We start from the raw sequence: 16929 nt of genomic DNA, 5'->3' as shown, positions 1-16929 counted from the left end.
CATTACATGACCTGCCCAGCTCCATTTTTTTTCTCTTGATGTCAATTGGAATATCGTCTATTCCCGTTTGCTCTGTGATAGAAACCAATCTCTTTCTATCTCTTAACGTTATACCTAACAATCTTCGTTCCATCGCTATTTCCAAGTTTAAAAACACAACCGGAAATTTCAGTCCGTCGTATTTTGGGACGTTCTGTTGTCTGACGTCCTTTAGTTTTTTATCAATATTTCTTTGAAAACTGACAGAAACATTTAAGGCTATGTGAATTTGTTAGCGCAAGAAATATAAATATAAAACTTTAAAGAAAGAGAGATAAAAATTACCCTCCCGGAATTCAAGCCTGTGACCTGAGAGTCCCAACCCCAGTGTCTTACCACTGCATCGCGCCGACCATGAGTAACTGTAGATTTTGGCTATATCAACATTAAGAATTTCTGTCGGCGTTGATGTTTACATTTGCATTTTAAGCACCAAGATGAGCGAAATTTAAAGAACGTGATGGAATGTGTGTCCAATATTTTTCCATTGTAATGTTCATTATCACAGGTAAAATTAGACGAGTTTTCACGTGTAAGTCAAGTTCGGTAAATAAAATTTAGCTACAGTGCCTTCCCAGGTTCTCATAAACACAACACGGGCACATAGCATCTACGTTCCCGTTAACATGTTTTGCCTGCGCTTGTTTCTGAACTGTAAACAAAAGTGTCCGATATTGAGCGTATGGCCACAAAATGCAGTGTTTGATTACGTGTTGTACAATGAGCGTTGCCCTGTACATAACGTAGAAGTTTGGGACGAGCAGGTACTATTTGCCCAAGGATGCTTTGAACACGAGCAGACCTCACGACCGTGTGCCGAAGATAACAGCACAAGACAGCTTCCGAGCGTTAAAATGACACTGAAAGATATACTTTGATCTACAACAAAAAATGCTCGTGTAAATTATCATGAAAGTCCCTGTTACAAAAAAAAAATACTTGATAAGAAAATACGCAATAGCGAAAAAACAGAGGCAACACCGCACTGACATTGGTGACAAAGACAGAAGGAGCAAGGGCTCCCTCAAGCCATGAAGTAACGGCTTTTCTCCTTGGCCCCTTCCACAATATATTTTTTTTCTTTATTGTTTGTTTCACGGATTCTCTCCGTGTAGGGGCAGAGGTAAAGGCAAAATGCCTGACAGAGCCTCTGCGCCCCTACAGTTCAAGGCAGCATGACATATCATTCACATACATATTTGTCGAACCTATCTTTAAGACACAGCACACAGCAACGAAAAATTCAATTATTCAGAACACATGTCTCCAAAGCATTACTTTTGCTTCAACGGGATAGATTTCGAAAAAGCAGAAGATACATATGCAATAAGTATTATATAACAATAAAATTGGCTTACACCAGAAGTCAATAAAGAAAAAAAACCATAGAATCACTTGCTCGAAAATAAATAGCATATACAGTAAGTAGATCAGTACATTGAAACATTTCAGAAGAAAAAAAAAAGAAACGAAGGTTTAGACTGATACACAATGTAAATGCCGAAACAATGGCAAACATGATTTATAAGCGCTGAGAAAAATCTAACATAACTGAGGTTACATGTGTTATCAGGGATGAGCACAAGTTACTCAAAATGAAAACGCAATGTCACTGCCCACTAATAGGTTTTTACAGTCATTTTTGAAACTGTGGAAGGATTGTGTGTATTGTACGTTAAAGTGATCACTGTTTAATATATTAATCGTTTGATAATTCAATGCTTGCTTTCCGTAATTAGTTCTTGTGGCGGGCTTTACTTAGTGTGGTTTACGTATTGGGTATGAGGTGCAACTGTCGACAGGTATTGTGTGCAGCCTATATTTATATATCCACTGGAGCAGTTTGAAATAATAAACTTGATCTGCTTTAAGCATGCTATATTTAATGAAGAGCGGTTTTGTTCGGTGTCCTCGTTTGTCACCCACATAGTTTTCACACATTCTCAATATTTTCTTTTGTACAATGTATAGCTCAACTCGCATATAACTCTTCCGAAGAAAAGAAAGTGAGGGAATAAAGATTAAGTGCCAGATGTCTGGAACGTTTGAATCTTGATCGCGTCAAATCGGGCCTATTTATTATTTGCTTGTGCTCTGAAGCCGGCCGTCGGTTTCTAAAGCAGTCAAGGAATGAATATAGCAATGTTTGTGAACATTTAACTCGCGACAGCGGTCCAAGCGCTAGAAAAATTCTACGAAAACAAGACGTCAAAATAACGTACCAGCGTTGATGTACTGGCCGGAATTAAATGATTTCTTGTTTGGCCATTCAATTTCTTTTCTAAGTATGAATCTCTTGCCGCAAATTTAGCCGACATGGTTTATTCATTATATGTTATTAGTATAATTTGGTTTAGGTTTATTATTTTTATTTGTGTCCTTTTTTCCCGTTTAAGTCAAATTTACCCGTGTCCTAAGTTATCTAGGAATGGCGTACAGATATTTAGCTCTAATGTTAAGCTAGATGTACAATACATATTTTATCACAGCTCGAAGTAGTGTCATTATTCGCTCGTTTCATACGCAAACAATCTTCTGACCTACACTAGGAGTGTAGTCTGGTACTTTTTTTTTGTTTCGTAAGATTGCCCAACAGCACAAACTATTATCTCTGATACTTGTGGCGTACGGGTTACCTATATGTCTCAATACGTAATATACGCACCGCCAATACTTTCCGACATCTATAGCCTAAACAATTGTTCTTTATCTTCGCTCTCTCTCGAGGACAATAACAAAGTTCTGGCAGGCTGGCGAAGCTCTGACAACAGCAAACGCAGACTGTGATCACGTGATAATGTATATGACTTGCCTTCTATGAGCTTTCTAATTTGCAGGTTGGAGTGCACTTGTAGAAAAGAAAGTAACCTGGCGTATCAGGTATTTATATGTACCACATACTTCTTGGCCTGAGAGAACGAAATACAAGCCTATATATTATATTACCTTACTCCACGTATTACTTACTTACGTATTACTTACTCACGTATTAGTTACTATTACTTACTTAGTATTACCTTACTCCACGAAGATACCCAACCGATTACACGCAAGGTTAGGATTAGTGAGCGCCCATGCCCGCTGCCACGACGAAAATGCCTGTTTCAGCCTTACACAGTGCTAGATTTGATTGCGATGGGCATAAATGAGGGTTTTTTGAAGAACGTATTATAAGGAAACCGCTCCGACTTCCGCACACATCACAACAATATGCCCATTATTAAGGCGGGAGCCTTAGGTGTCCATGTTAGTGGACCCTTGGCCAAACTGCATTGTGACGAAAAATGGCCTGCCACGCACTAAGGCTTCGCATTCGCAGGCAGAGTATGTCTGGGAGAGGCAAAGGGAACAGCCCGTTGAGATGCCTCGTTTTCTTGCTGCAATGCAGCGGCAAGCCCATACCCAGAAGCATCAGTAGTGACAATGAGAGGTAGGTTTGGTTCTTAGAAATGCAACACCTTGCAAGAGGTCAGTCGTAATTTTAAACGGCTGAAGGTCTCTCAAGCAGCTGGTATCCAAGCAAGTGGCTCCACGCCTCGAAGGAACGCGCATAAAGGCTCTGCAGGATCATTCAAATAGGGAACGAACTTAGAAGAAAAGTACCGCAAATCCAAGCAGGGAACAAAGTTCGTTTATGCTTGAATGATCAAGAGCTTGCTTTATAGCTTCGATAGATGAAGCTCGTGGAAACAGTTCTTTGCCGTTGACAGGGTCTCTCAAAAACATTTTGTTATTTGCAGTAAATATCCTCTATGTAAAGGCGTGTTCAAAAAGAAACAAAACGTGATTCTACAATATTAAGTACCTATCTTCGAACAATCAAAATATTTTGAGAATGCGCAATAAAGGTAGCACGGTATATGCAACGAATGAGATAAAAATCACTTGGGTATGCGATAACGCCTCGCTTGACATAGAAAATAGTATCTTCACGCTATATCGGCAAATAACTGGCTAAGATGTCGCGGCATGTGTCATACTGAGACAGGAATTCCATGCTGTCCCGGATATAATTCCCCAACCGGACAACACGTGAAGATGCAGAGTAATCGAATGCGCGTATTGATCTGTATATGCAGACATAACTGAAACGTTTGCGAAGCCTAGGTGACGTGGAGGTGGGTAATTCCAGGCTTCTGCTGTAGTTGAACTGAAATGAAGGAATTTGTCAGACAGTGGTATCAATGCAATGTCACAGTGAGTGTTCAAAAACTGCCATTAAAGATTCAGTTTGATTCGGCGCAGAAAACTTGATGTGTATGTCCCATCTTCTTGCAAACGGTACATGCGGGTATCTATTGTGCGGTCTATCTTTATGTTCTCAGAAAGCCGTAGAGTAAGCTTGACTCGATAAAGCAATGATCTTTATGTTTGCCCCTTAAACCACATATTTTGAAACAGCGTACTACGCTGCTTCCTCTGAACGCTTTTCTTTTCAAATTGAACATAATCTAGAGGATTCATTGCATTGAAGCATTAAGCATTAGCCGCCAGTAAGTCGGGTACCTCATTTGAATTTTTACCACTATGACGGGGATTCCACTGAAAGTGAACTCTGGGACTGGAACGTGAAGCGATGGTGCGTGTCTTTGTGACCTCATACGGCGACGAGGAAGAATAGGCATAAAAATTCTTTAGCCAATAACTCCGGTGTAGCTTTCGAATTTTTTTAATAATGGGGTTTCATGTGCCAAAACCACTTTCTGATTATCAGACACGTCGTAGTGGGGGACTTCGGAAATTTAGACCATCTGGGGTTCATTAACGTGCACCTAAATTTAAGTACACGGGTGTTTTCTCATTTTGCCCCCATCTAAATGCTATGTACTTTGTTGCTTATGGAATCCCATATAAAGTGAAACAGAAGGCATTCCCTAAAGAGGTAGAGGACGCCTTCTGCGTGAAACAGCAATTTCTATTTTCAGTGCGCGCTGGGATCTAAAAGGCAAGATTGGCGCTAAGGCTATTCTCTGTTCAGAATCCGTTAATAAATTCATTTAAAGCTCGATCGAACGAAACCGGATTTTGCTATGTTTCCAATCTAATAAATAAATTTGCATTCCCCGTCAAGCACTCATAGGGTTCAATGTTATCATTAACGCGATTTAAAGAAGCGGACTTGGCGAACTCAACTTAACGAAGTTTTTCTGGAAATAAATGAGTAAGAAAAGCGGTGATTTCTTTGTAATTATGACAAACACGCGTTTTTTTAAGCTTGCGCTATACAGCTATCGCGTTAAATCATCTAGGCGCCATGGTCACATCCCTAGCTCTATTTTGACCAGGGTGCACGCCGCGCCCATGCACGGTACAGTCGACTCAGCATTGCCTCGGTAATGGCGGCGGTGGTTGCTTTCGGTATATTATGAATTATGCGACACATTGCTCCATTAGCGGCTAATACAATGCCACGATTGCTTTCGCGCGTTCCTACATTACAATTTTAGATTTTGGAGGACCAAAAAATTCCTTTCTTGATTTCATGAACTTCCCGATTTAACCAAATAAATCGAGCGTGGTCATCCCTTCGTTAAATTGAGTTTCAACTATCAACGTAACGCCACCTTGCAGCCAACTAGTGTGCAGGACGGTGATAAATTTTGGTTCTAGTGGATTATGTGTAACATTTTTTATGAATTCCTGGAATTGTGAGAACTACAGAAGGATGGTCAAGTGCCTAAGAGGGAAATTTAAGTACGGGCGAGCAGACAAGGACAATCTTTCGGTGCTAGTCCTAATCAATGGCACTCGCTTTTTTGGCGCACTGATCTGGTCGTGGATGATGCCGTAGGTATTGCAGAAACCCTCCTCGTTGAGGCATATTCCTATATTCAAAATTCTTTTTAAACGAGACCCTTGCCTGCTACTAGAGCAATATTGGACGCATGACGACAGTGCAATGCGTCGCATAGTCGTCCAGATTTTTGAAGGATATCTTTGAAGGTCTGCAATCAATGATTATCGTGTCATGTTATTGACCTGATGAAATGTCGAACAGGTTCCTGAACGCGTACAGTTTGAAGAGTTGCATGGCTCCCCGCTTCAGCTATAACAAGGTTACTGAATGATAAGCTAGGAAATTCAAGGCATGTAACTAGACTCCGAGCAATCTGATAAGTTAGAATGCGGTAAGATGACACACATATATCATGCACAACAGGAAATGAATGTGTGATTGTTTGTTTTTTGGCGAAGAAGAGCGACGTGAAGTTTAAGTAGTGAGTCTGAGTTGTTGCCCCATTTAGTACCTGCGACAAACGGTGTTTGTCTGAAAGTTTGACGTGACTCTCAGTATCGAATATATGGGCACTCCAATAACGATTGTGTTCTCACACGGCTGAAAAAACGGTGATTGCGCACACTGGATAAATCTGTCTGCCTGACTTCAATTCTCAGGTTTGCTAGGTGCTTCCTAGTGAATGGCAATAGCACTGACTTCTCTGTTCAGAGACCCATGCCACTTTCGGTCCAAAAATATGCTTACATTTTTACTTTCACTACTTTCAATGCCAAATTGCTGCAGTTTATTCTCTGTTTCTTAAATACGACCTAAGACCGCGAAAGCTACGCGTGCAGGAAGGTGTTTGAAGACATCTCACTCGGCTCGTTTTCTAGTGAAGTACTTCATCCAACTAACTCTGGATTAACACAATGTGGAATCAAGGCTTTGGTTAAACATTTATTTTTAGGCAACATGAGACGAGGTCGCTAAAACATGCAGCAGCACAAGCTCTGAGGTGACCGTTGAAAACAAGTATCCACATTGCACGCAAAACCTCATAGGCAGGCGTGCAACAACGTTCAGCACACCCTGCCTCTAAGCCAAAACGCACAGTGCTGCCTGTCATTCTATGCTTTGTTGTCGCCACATTTTTACCCCGTACAATGCGACGTTTACTAATCTAAACTCTAGCGCATTTGTGCACAGCCACCTGCAGGACATATTGAACGACCAAAGTTTGCGGCCCTTGACACGCAATGCGTCATGACATCAAGTATACTAGAAAACTTGAAGCACGCCAACATTATACTAATCTATTAGGAAGGATCCGTTAAACAAATGAAAAAATATAGGCCCATTAGCTTTTTTCTGTATCGTATAAAATATTCGCCAAGTATATTTTTAATAGAATCAGGGCAATACTTGACTTCAGTCAGCCAAGACAACAGGCTGGCTCCAGAACCGTATATTCTGCGCTTTATCACGTCCAAATCACCGGCCCATTGAGAAATCTGCGACGTACCAATGTGCCTCTCTATAAGCTCTCAGAAATTAAAAAAAAAATAAATTATCGGGTTTTACGTGCCAAAATCCCGATCTGATTATGAGGCACGATGTAGGGGGGCAATCCGGAAATTTGGACCACGAGAGGTTCTTTAACGCGTACCTAAATCTAAGTACGCGCTTGTTTTCACATTTCGTCTCATAGATTACGAAAAGTCATGTGAGTCAGTTGAGATACCAGTAGTCATGAAAGCATTGGTTTCTCAAGGAGTACAGGAGGCAAACGGGAATATCTTTGGAAACATCAACAAAAATTTCGCACCTACCTTGATTCTCCGCAACGAAAGTGGAAAAGTATCTATCAGGAAAGTCGTCAAGCAAGGAGACAATTGATCCGTTGCTATTCACTGCATGTTTAAAGGAATTATTCAAGCTATTAGACTGGGAACGATTAGGAGTGACGACCAATGGCGAATACCTAACAACCTTCAATCTGCAGATAACATTGTCCTGTTCAGCAAGACCAAGGATAAATTGTAACAAATAATTGAGGGCCTTAACCAAGAATGTGTAAGAGTAGGGTTGTGGATTAATGCGCAGACGACAAAGGAAATGTTCGATAGCCTGGCAAGGGAACAAGAAGTCATGATAGCGGCTCAGCCTCTAAAGTGTGCAGAAGTACATTTATCTTGGTTAATTACTCACAGGTGACCCGGACCACGAGAAGGAAATTTACAGAAGAATCAAAATGGGTTACAGTGACATGTCTGGGAGCGTACCACTGTCGCTTAAGAAATCGTGTACAATTGAATTCTAGAGGTGCGAACATAGGGGTCAGAAAATTTGAAGCTAGCAAAGAAACTCGAGAACAACTCAAGGACTACGCAAAAGTGATGGAACGAAAAAAATGTTAGGCTTAACATTAGGCGACAGGAAGAGAGCGATGCGGATCGAAGAGAGAACAGGGGTAGCCGATATTCTAGCTGAAAGTAGGAGAAAAATAGACTTGACAGACCATGTAATGCTTACTACAGATAACCGATGGACCACTGAGATGACAGAACCGGTGTCAAGGCAGGGGAAGTGCAGTCGAGGAAGGCAGAAAATTACGTCGGCTGATGGAATTATGAAATTTGCAGGAGCAAGCAGGAATCATTTAGCGCAAGGAGTGTTAACTGGAGGTCACTGTGAGAAGCCGACCTCCAGTAGTGAACATTTATTTAAGCTGCTGCTGATACTGTTGTTCATGATAATTATGGTGACTTTACGTAACTTTCGTCGACCACTTTCACGCACGATTCTTACGACACATATTGAGAAATAAGGCGCAGTCACGTCAGGAGAGCGAACTGTGTGTTTCTTGATCCAAAGTTTGAAAAGAAGGGCTCGAAGAAAGAAAAAAGAATTTCCGCTAAACGCGCTGCAACTGTTCACGCTCTGCAACAACACGCAGCTGGTGCCAGGCCGTACCGTTGCGGAAGTCTGCATACAAACTTAAGGCGTCTATAGGAGGCCTGCGGCGGAAGGCGCATCCGCTTTTTTTCTGCCTCCTTTGTCGCTATCGCCATCTAAATCGCTACTGAGAGCTGCGGATCACGTCTCGGAATTCAACGTGACTGATAGTGAGGCTGCCGCCTCAAGCTTAGGTTCCTGTCTTCACGCTGTACAAAGTGTTTTTTTGTATACAGAAGGTTGTGTGATCTCTTGAGAAGGTTCAGCAAACACAGACGTGGGACGAACGGCAGCAAAAGGCGAACAAGATTAAAAAAAATTTTCCTCTTTGCAGATAGGCGCCTATAAAGAACCGCGGCCACTGAAATATTGAAATAGCGAAAAGTTAGCTATCTTTTCTACGCTGGCACATTAGGTTTCTTGAATAGAGCCAGCTGCTTGGTCACGTGCGTGGATGTACAAGAAGTTCTTGATCATACTACAGCTGCCCTTTTGCATTTCTGTTTTAGTGTTATTCATCTTCTCCAATCAAGATGATGTCGTGTTTCTCCTTGTGACTCCGTTGTCTTTTCCCAAACTGCAGCTTCTTAGAATTACTTAGAGAAGACGTTAACCCTTCAAAGCTGAGCGTTAATATTACTTACAGCGTGCACTAAAAACAAGGACGAAAAAGAGAGACGAAACGCGAGATCTGACTAACGACTGTAAGTAATAATAATGCAGATGTACCAACTCGCCCAGCTAACTGCCGTACTACAGTACCTTCAAAACTTCTCGGATAGTTTTAAATGTCTCGTTAGCCTCGCTCAGATAACTAACTGCGAAACAAATGGAGAATATCTTTAACTGCTTCCAACAAATGAAATGACATCAGAATTGAAATTAAACAGAATTGAAAGGAATTAAAGGAATTGAAAGGAATCAGACAGGGGTAATATACCCCTGTGTAATTCCTTCTAAGCCTAAGTGGTTGTATAAATCTATTATCTCGATATATGGGATTGAAATTGCGTTAAATAAACCTCCCACTTAGCCGTCTGCATAACGGAAGGTGGCATACATGGTTTACTGGCCCGATCCTCTTTCCAAAGATCCCGTACTACGTGACACCTTTGGGTAAAAAAAGTCATTTTCTGCCGCTCTGGCCAAGAGTTGTGCTCGCTAGGATTGCTCGAGCTAATGCTGTACACAAACGCTGAAGAAATCGGGTAAAAGGACGGCAGCTGCTGAAGCGTAATCTCTGAAGAAGCGTAAGTTTAATGCGAAAGATGGAGGTTCAATCCCCAGCTTTAGCTAGCTGCACGGTAAAAAATTGTCGTCGTTATACGGAGGAATTTCATGTGAAAATACGGAAAATATGCAATTTGCAATAGGTAGGGCAAAAGCTTCCGTTTTTATACGTAAATGCTCCCGCAATTAGGTTTTGCAGTCGTTTTCCCTAGAATGATACAGTGGTTGCGCTGTCCTGCACGAAACAGATAGAATTTGGTATTTTTGTGATGGAAACATGCGTATCTTCTCAGAGCAAAACTATACACGCTGTCTCAATCAGTGCTTGTACTGGCAGAGTTAGGACTACGAAAATTACTCCAGCGAAATAAGTATTATTGAACATGTAAACTGTACACGTTTGAAGAGACGTACAAAGTGTGAGAGCTGTCACGAGAAGTTGCAAATACAGATAGTATATTTAAATACCTTTTCGCACGCTTGATTCGGTCGCAGTTGGCAGCGCATATGGGCCTTGTGACAGTGATCGTTTCAGCAAATTTGTGCGTGTGTTTTCAATTTTTGCGCATTATTTGGTGTAGGCGCTGCGCAGTTTCTAATACAGTCTATATGTTTTAATTAGGCGAAGATCGGTGGGCATACCTGCGCATGCAAACAAACTTGCGCCGCTCAGGTGCTGGCGCACTGCGAATGACATTGGTGCTCTACCTAAAAAATTATCCACACTATAAATCACTACCAAAACCCAGGGAGCTATATAACGACCATAATTGCGTTTACATTTGGCAACAAATGGTATTGACGTGAACTGGTGGCCTATAGATTCAAGTACGACGGCCAGCTAAAATTTGCGAATGCCAGAAACGACTCAAGAGTGTATGGGCTTTATTGAACTGTACGATTACGATAGTTGCATGTGGCGTTCACTGTGACTATATATATATATATATATATATATATATATATATATATATATATATATATATATATATATATTGAAATGGGGTTTATTGTAGCTCGTTTGAGGGATCGCAGGTAGCTCTAGCTCACGAGTCCTAGCGCTTCGCATCAACAACCCGCGCTCGTGTCTCGCGCCGCAGCGGTGGCAGTCCGCACAGTGCCACATGCATATTACCCACTACAACTTCCCCCGGGGCGAAGAGGAGCCATCCTGGTGACCTAAGGCGATGATACGATAAGGGGGTCGTGCTACGGCTTCAGGCGGCTGACGTGAACAGTTTCGCGGCCACGGCGGCGTTTGTCCGAAGATGGCGTCACAGGTTCACCACATAATTCACAGGCGAAGTACACGCGACAATCCGGTACGGACCTTGATATTTCGGAGCAAGCTTTGGGCTAAGGCCTGGAGCTTGGAAGGGCAGCCGAAGCCAGACGTGAGAGTCCACGGCGAAGGACTGTGTGGGCTGATCGTTGTCGTGGCGATCTTTGTGGATTCCTTGGGTATCCGACGTGAACGAGCGAGCCAGTTGGCGGCACTCTTCAGCATGGCGAGCAACTTCGGAAAGAGGGGTGAATTCAGAGGCATCCGGGTGATATGGTAGTACGGTGTCGAGGGTAGTGGATGGTTCACGTCCATAAAGAAGAAAAAATGGTGAGAAGCTTGAGGTAGCCTGAACGGCGGTATTGTATGCGTACGTCACAAAAGGGAGGACATCGTCCCAATTGGAATGATCCGACGCAACATACATGGTGAGCATGTCCCCAAGGGTGCGGTTGAATCGTTCCGTTAGACCGTTAGTTTGTGGGTGATACGCCGTAGTGGTGCGGTGAATAGTGCGGCACGCGGCGAGTAGCTCATTAATAACTTCGGACAAGAAGACACGGCCTCGGTCACTGAGCAGTTCTCGCGGTGCGCCGTGCCGTAAGACGAAATGCCGTAAGATGAATGCGGCGACGTCGCGAGCAGCAGCGGAAGCAAGTGCAGCAGTTTCAGCATATCTTGTCAGGTGGTCTACTGCGACAATTATCCAACGATTTCCTGTAGCACTGCATGGAAGAGGCCCATAAAGGTCGATGCCAACCCGATCAAAAGGACGTGCAGGACGCGGTAAAGGTTGCAGAGGGCCTGTCGCATGAGAAGATGTCTTGCGTCGCTGACAGGCTGCACATGACCGAATGTATTTGCGGACATAAGAATACATGCCGCGCGAGTAGTACCGCTGGCGGAGCCGCTCGTAGGTTTTCAGGACACCAGCATGAGCTTGTTGTGGGTCTGCATGGAAATACGTGCATACGTCGGAACGCAAATGGCGAGGGATGACTAGCATCCATTTGCGAACGTCGGGCTGATAGTTTCGGCGGTACAAGATGGCGTCCCGTAGCACGAAGTGGGTGGCTTGGCGACGAATGGCTCGAGGGCATGTAGACGTTGAAGAACTGCTAAGAATGTCAATGAGAGACACAATCCACGGATCTTTTCTCTGTTCAGACGGCATGTCAGTAACAGCAAGCGTAGCAACCGGGCACGATATGGAGGAAGCTGGCCTTTCGTCGGATCGCATGGGCGCACGGGAGAGCGCATCTGCATCAGAATGTTGGCGCCCGGATCGATAAATGACGCGAATGTCAAATTCTTGGATCCGAAGAGCCCAACGTCCAAGACGCTACGACGGGTCTTTCAGAGACGCAAGCCAGCAAAGCGCGTGGTGGTCTGTCACAACGTCGAACGGACGGCCATACAAGTAAGGGCGAAATTTGTTTAAGGCCCAAACTATAGCTAAACATTCTTTTTTTGTGACAGAATAATTGGATTCTGCCTTCGTGAGAGCACGACTCGCATATGCAACCACATATTCTGGAAAGCCAGGCTTCCGTTGTGCAAGGACGGCCCCAAGACCAACGCCGCTGGCGTCGGTATGAACTGCAGTCGGTGCACTCGGGTCGTAGTGGCGTAGAACAGGCGGTGGTACTCGGTTAGATGGCACATGGGGTGCCAGTGCTGTTACGTTGGCAGTATCCACGTCGTCGGGAACAGGGAAATGCACAATAACGTCAGCGTCCACAGTCTGGATGGTGCCAATAGTCTCGCCACAGTGCAAAGCCAAAGTGCACGAATTTGGGTAAGAAATCAGTATTTCTGCAGCCCCATGGTGAACCGTGAGGAGGGCGAAAGGCAACAATATAGGCTGGCGGCGAATGAAGACGGCAGCGGGTGAAAACATGACCGTCGCTTCGGCAAGCGATGCGCATGAAAGAGGGACAAATACCGCGCTGTGAGGGGGAAGGTCAGTATCTGAAGCTACACAGATCCTGGTAACATCATGAACTTGAAAGTCGTGAGATGGCAAATCGCACAGAACGGAGAACTGAACCTCAGCACGTGCACAGTCAATGACGGCGTGATGGCGCGACAGAAAATCCCAACCGAGAATCACATCGTGGGAGCAACAAGTTAGCACAAAGAAATCAATCGAATACAAAATGTCTCGAATCAACACCCTGGCAGTGCACATAGCGACTGGCTGAACTTGTTGTGCACTGGCTGTTCTAAGCAATAATACCGAAGGCATCATGGTCACTTTCCGTAATTCACGGCAAAGTTTCTCACTAATCACAGATACAGCAGCACCTGTATCCACGAGCGCAAGACATTTGATGCCATCAACAGACACTTCAATAACGTTAGCGGGGGAAAAACGAGGACTTTGATGTTCCGACGATGACGCAGTTCGTGCCTCAGGAACTGCGGAAATCAGTTTTCCGCCTCAGTAGTACTGGCACTGGGCCTACGACGCATGGGTGAGAGTGAGCGCCGACGAGGGGAAGGCGAGCGACGAGTATTGTAGAGCTGTGACTGCGGTGCTGGTATGTCATCAGCAGCGTAGACTTCCGGTGGTGGTAGCTGAGGCATACGGTATGGTCGGAAGCCGGAGCTGGGTGGTCGCGCGGTGCCCACGAAGGCCGGCAAGCGCCGGCGGCAGAAGCGCGCTACATGTCCCGGTGTACCGCAGGCATAGCATATTGGGCGGTTGTCAGGAGTGCGCCAAGGATTTGTGCCTTGCTGCTGTGCGCTGAAAAAGGGAGCGACCTGCTGGCGAGGCGAGGGCGGATGAGAGAACACCGGCTGGAGAGGCGCTGAAGGCGGAGGTGAGAATCCCGGCAGACGAGGCGCCCGTGCAGTGGCTTCAGCATACGTCAGAGGCGCGGCCACGGGAGCCGGCTGACACGGAGGTGGAAGAGCTTCGGTCACTTGCTCTTGAATTACCTGTCGGATCGCTGGAGCCAAATATTGAGACGGCTTCTCCGTGGTCGGCAAAATCGAGAGCTGTCGCGCACCCTCCTCGCGCACAAATTCTTTTATTTGCGTCAGCAAAGTTGTGTGGTTGTCGCCAATAACCAATGCTGCTAACGAATCTTCCGTAGGCGGTGGGCGCCGAGCTAAGATGCGTTGTTTCCGTAGCTCGTCAAAACTTTGGCACAAGTTGATAACTTCGGCCACGGTACGCGGATCCTTCGCTAGCAACATTTGAAATGCGTCCTCATCAATGCCTTTCATAATGTGTTTTATCTTGTACTGTTCCGCCATTGACGGATTCACGCGCTTACACAGGTCAATGACATCTTCGATGTAACTTGTGAACGTTTCACCGTGATGTTGCGTGCGCCCCCGTAAGCGTTGTTCTGCGCGAAGCTTGCGCACAGCGGGGCGCCCGAACACTTCTGTGAAACTTGTCTTGAATCTGCTCCACGTTGTGAAATCGTGTTCGTGGTTTCGGAACCAGAGTTTCGCGACGCCGGTTAAGTAAAACAGCACATTGTGCAACTTCGTGACGTCGTCCCACTTGTTATGCTGGCTCACCCTTTCGTAAGATGACAACCAATCCTCCACGTCATGATCATCGGTGCCGCTAAAGATGGCAGGATCACGCTGGCGCCATGCACCGGAAACGATGACCGTCGGAGGCTGTGGTGCATCTTCCTGGGTGGTTTCGTCAGGCATGGTCGCAGCAGTCGGTAGCGTCCGGCTTCGGAGTTCCAGTTTTCGAGGTTACCCCGCACCTCCACCAAATGAAATGGGGTTTATTGTAGCTCGTTCGAGGGATCGCAGGTAGCTCTAGCTCACGAGCCCTAGCGCTTCGCATCAACAACCCGCGCTCGTGTCTCGCGCCGCAGCGGTAGCAGTCCGCACAGTGCCACATGCATATTACCCACTAGAATACATATATATATATATATATATATATATATATATATATATATATATATATATATATATATATATATATATATATATATATATATATATATATATATATATATATATATATATATATTTGTGTGTCTGTGCTTGGGTTTGCACCGGACTACTGACAGTTGCACTTTGCTCTTCGAAGAGGTAGGACGTGTGTGCAGCTGAATGCTTTGAAATGTGGTGAACGCGGCTGCCATGATCGATCCTGGACCTCCAATAGATGTGACACAATGCAACCGCATTCTCTAGCACTCCCCGTAAACTTGCACCTATTATCTTAGAACTTGTGAGAAGCAACCGTATTACCTATTTTCATAATTCAAAATAATAAAACGTCAAGCAACCTGTTCAATGTATCGGCAGCATGGCGCTTGAGTTTGCTTTGTAATAAAAAATTTACTCTCCCCATTTTCCAAATACACAGCTTTTCTTAGTCAATGTTTAGGTCATGGATGGTCAGGCAGTTGCCGTAGTAAACGCATCTTGCCTTTTAGGCTCGATGAGTCGTCTTGAATGTCCTGTATGGAGAACCTATGAAGCCAAAACTTCTACAAATTATGTCATGAGCGAAATGATACTTTGCCACCAACGAGATTTGAGCCATTGTATTGTGTCTGCTCAAGTACAGTGTTGTTATATTGAGCACTTGGCTGTGAGTTGCGTGAAATTGTGTGTCGTTGTCGTTGCTGTTGGATCTCTTTGGACGAAGGTGCATGCCTAGCGCTGCCATCAGTTGTTGGATCTGGAGCACGATCCCAATTGCTGTCCCCCAGATATTTGGACCTTGCCGTTGGGTGCAGGAGTTGGCCGAGGTTGAGGAGGACGTCGAGATGAAAACTGGAGGTTTATTCACCATATTTACACCGAGAGTACAAAGAAATTAATATTCATAAAGTCATTACGGGTCATTACGCTGCGGCCCGTGGCAAGAAGCTCGAAAGAGATGAATGAGGGAATGCTCTCTTGCTGCTCCCGGACTGTGGCCTTTAAGCCCTTCGGTGTCTCTAAGTCACGTCACGTTCGGCCAATCGGCGAGCCCGCTCAGGTGACGCCATTGCGATTGTGCGATTGGGTCACACCCGGCGCACAGGGTCGCTCCTTGGGCCCCAATTGTCCGAGCGCTTACTTCTCTCTGCGGTATTGCCTCGCTGGCTTGCAAGCTCCGTTACGATAGGCGGAAGGGGGCGACGTTTCAGTGCTACAAAGCAGCTTTGCTCGGGCCCTGCGTTACCTGGAACCGTGCCAGGCTCCCGCTACACTTTAGGGAAGAGTCAAGCAGTGAATAGCGCCACCTGCGGCGCACGAGGTGGCGGATGCCAACTCGTTTGCACGTGCCGCGCCTCGGGAAGGGGGTAGATGTGCTTCTGCGCTCCTTAATTAGCTGTGGCGCGATTCGCTGTGGTCTGGTGAACTCGAAGGAGGCTCAGGAAAAGGTCCAGTATCTAACATTGCGGCGTTGTTGTGACCAGTGATTGAATTAATGCTTTCCGCATTGTATTCCACCAGTTCCGCATTCTAAACGCATCGCTGGTAAGTGCTGTGTTTGAAGCTCATCATCAATATTTTCATGCACGCATATTTTGTGCCACCTATCTTGCCTTCAGGAGCATGATGACGGAGAACGACGCGTGAGCACATTGTCATGTTGTCATTAGGATCTTCTCTGCAATGCGAATAATTTCATACATATTTTCGCAGGATTGCTTTATTTGCCCTGTTAAATACATGTACAGACGCTTCCACTCTCAGAGTACGTGTCAAATGCAGCGCA

Source organism: Dermacentor variabilis, chromosome 6, assembly GCF_050947875.1.
Source record: "Dermacentor variabilis isolate Ectoservices chromosome 6, ASM5094787v1, whole genome shotgun sequence".
Lineage (NCBI taxonomy): Eukaryota > Metazoa > Arthropoda > Arachnida > Ixodida > Ixodidae > Dermacentor > Dermacentor variabilis.
The sequence above is the reverse complement of the archived record's forward strand: the minus strand, read 5'-3'. Positions refer to the sequence as shown.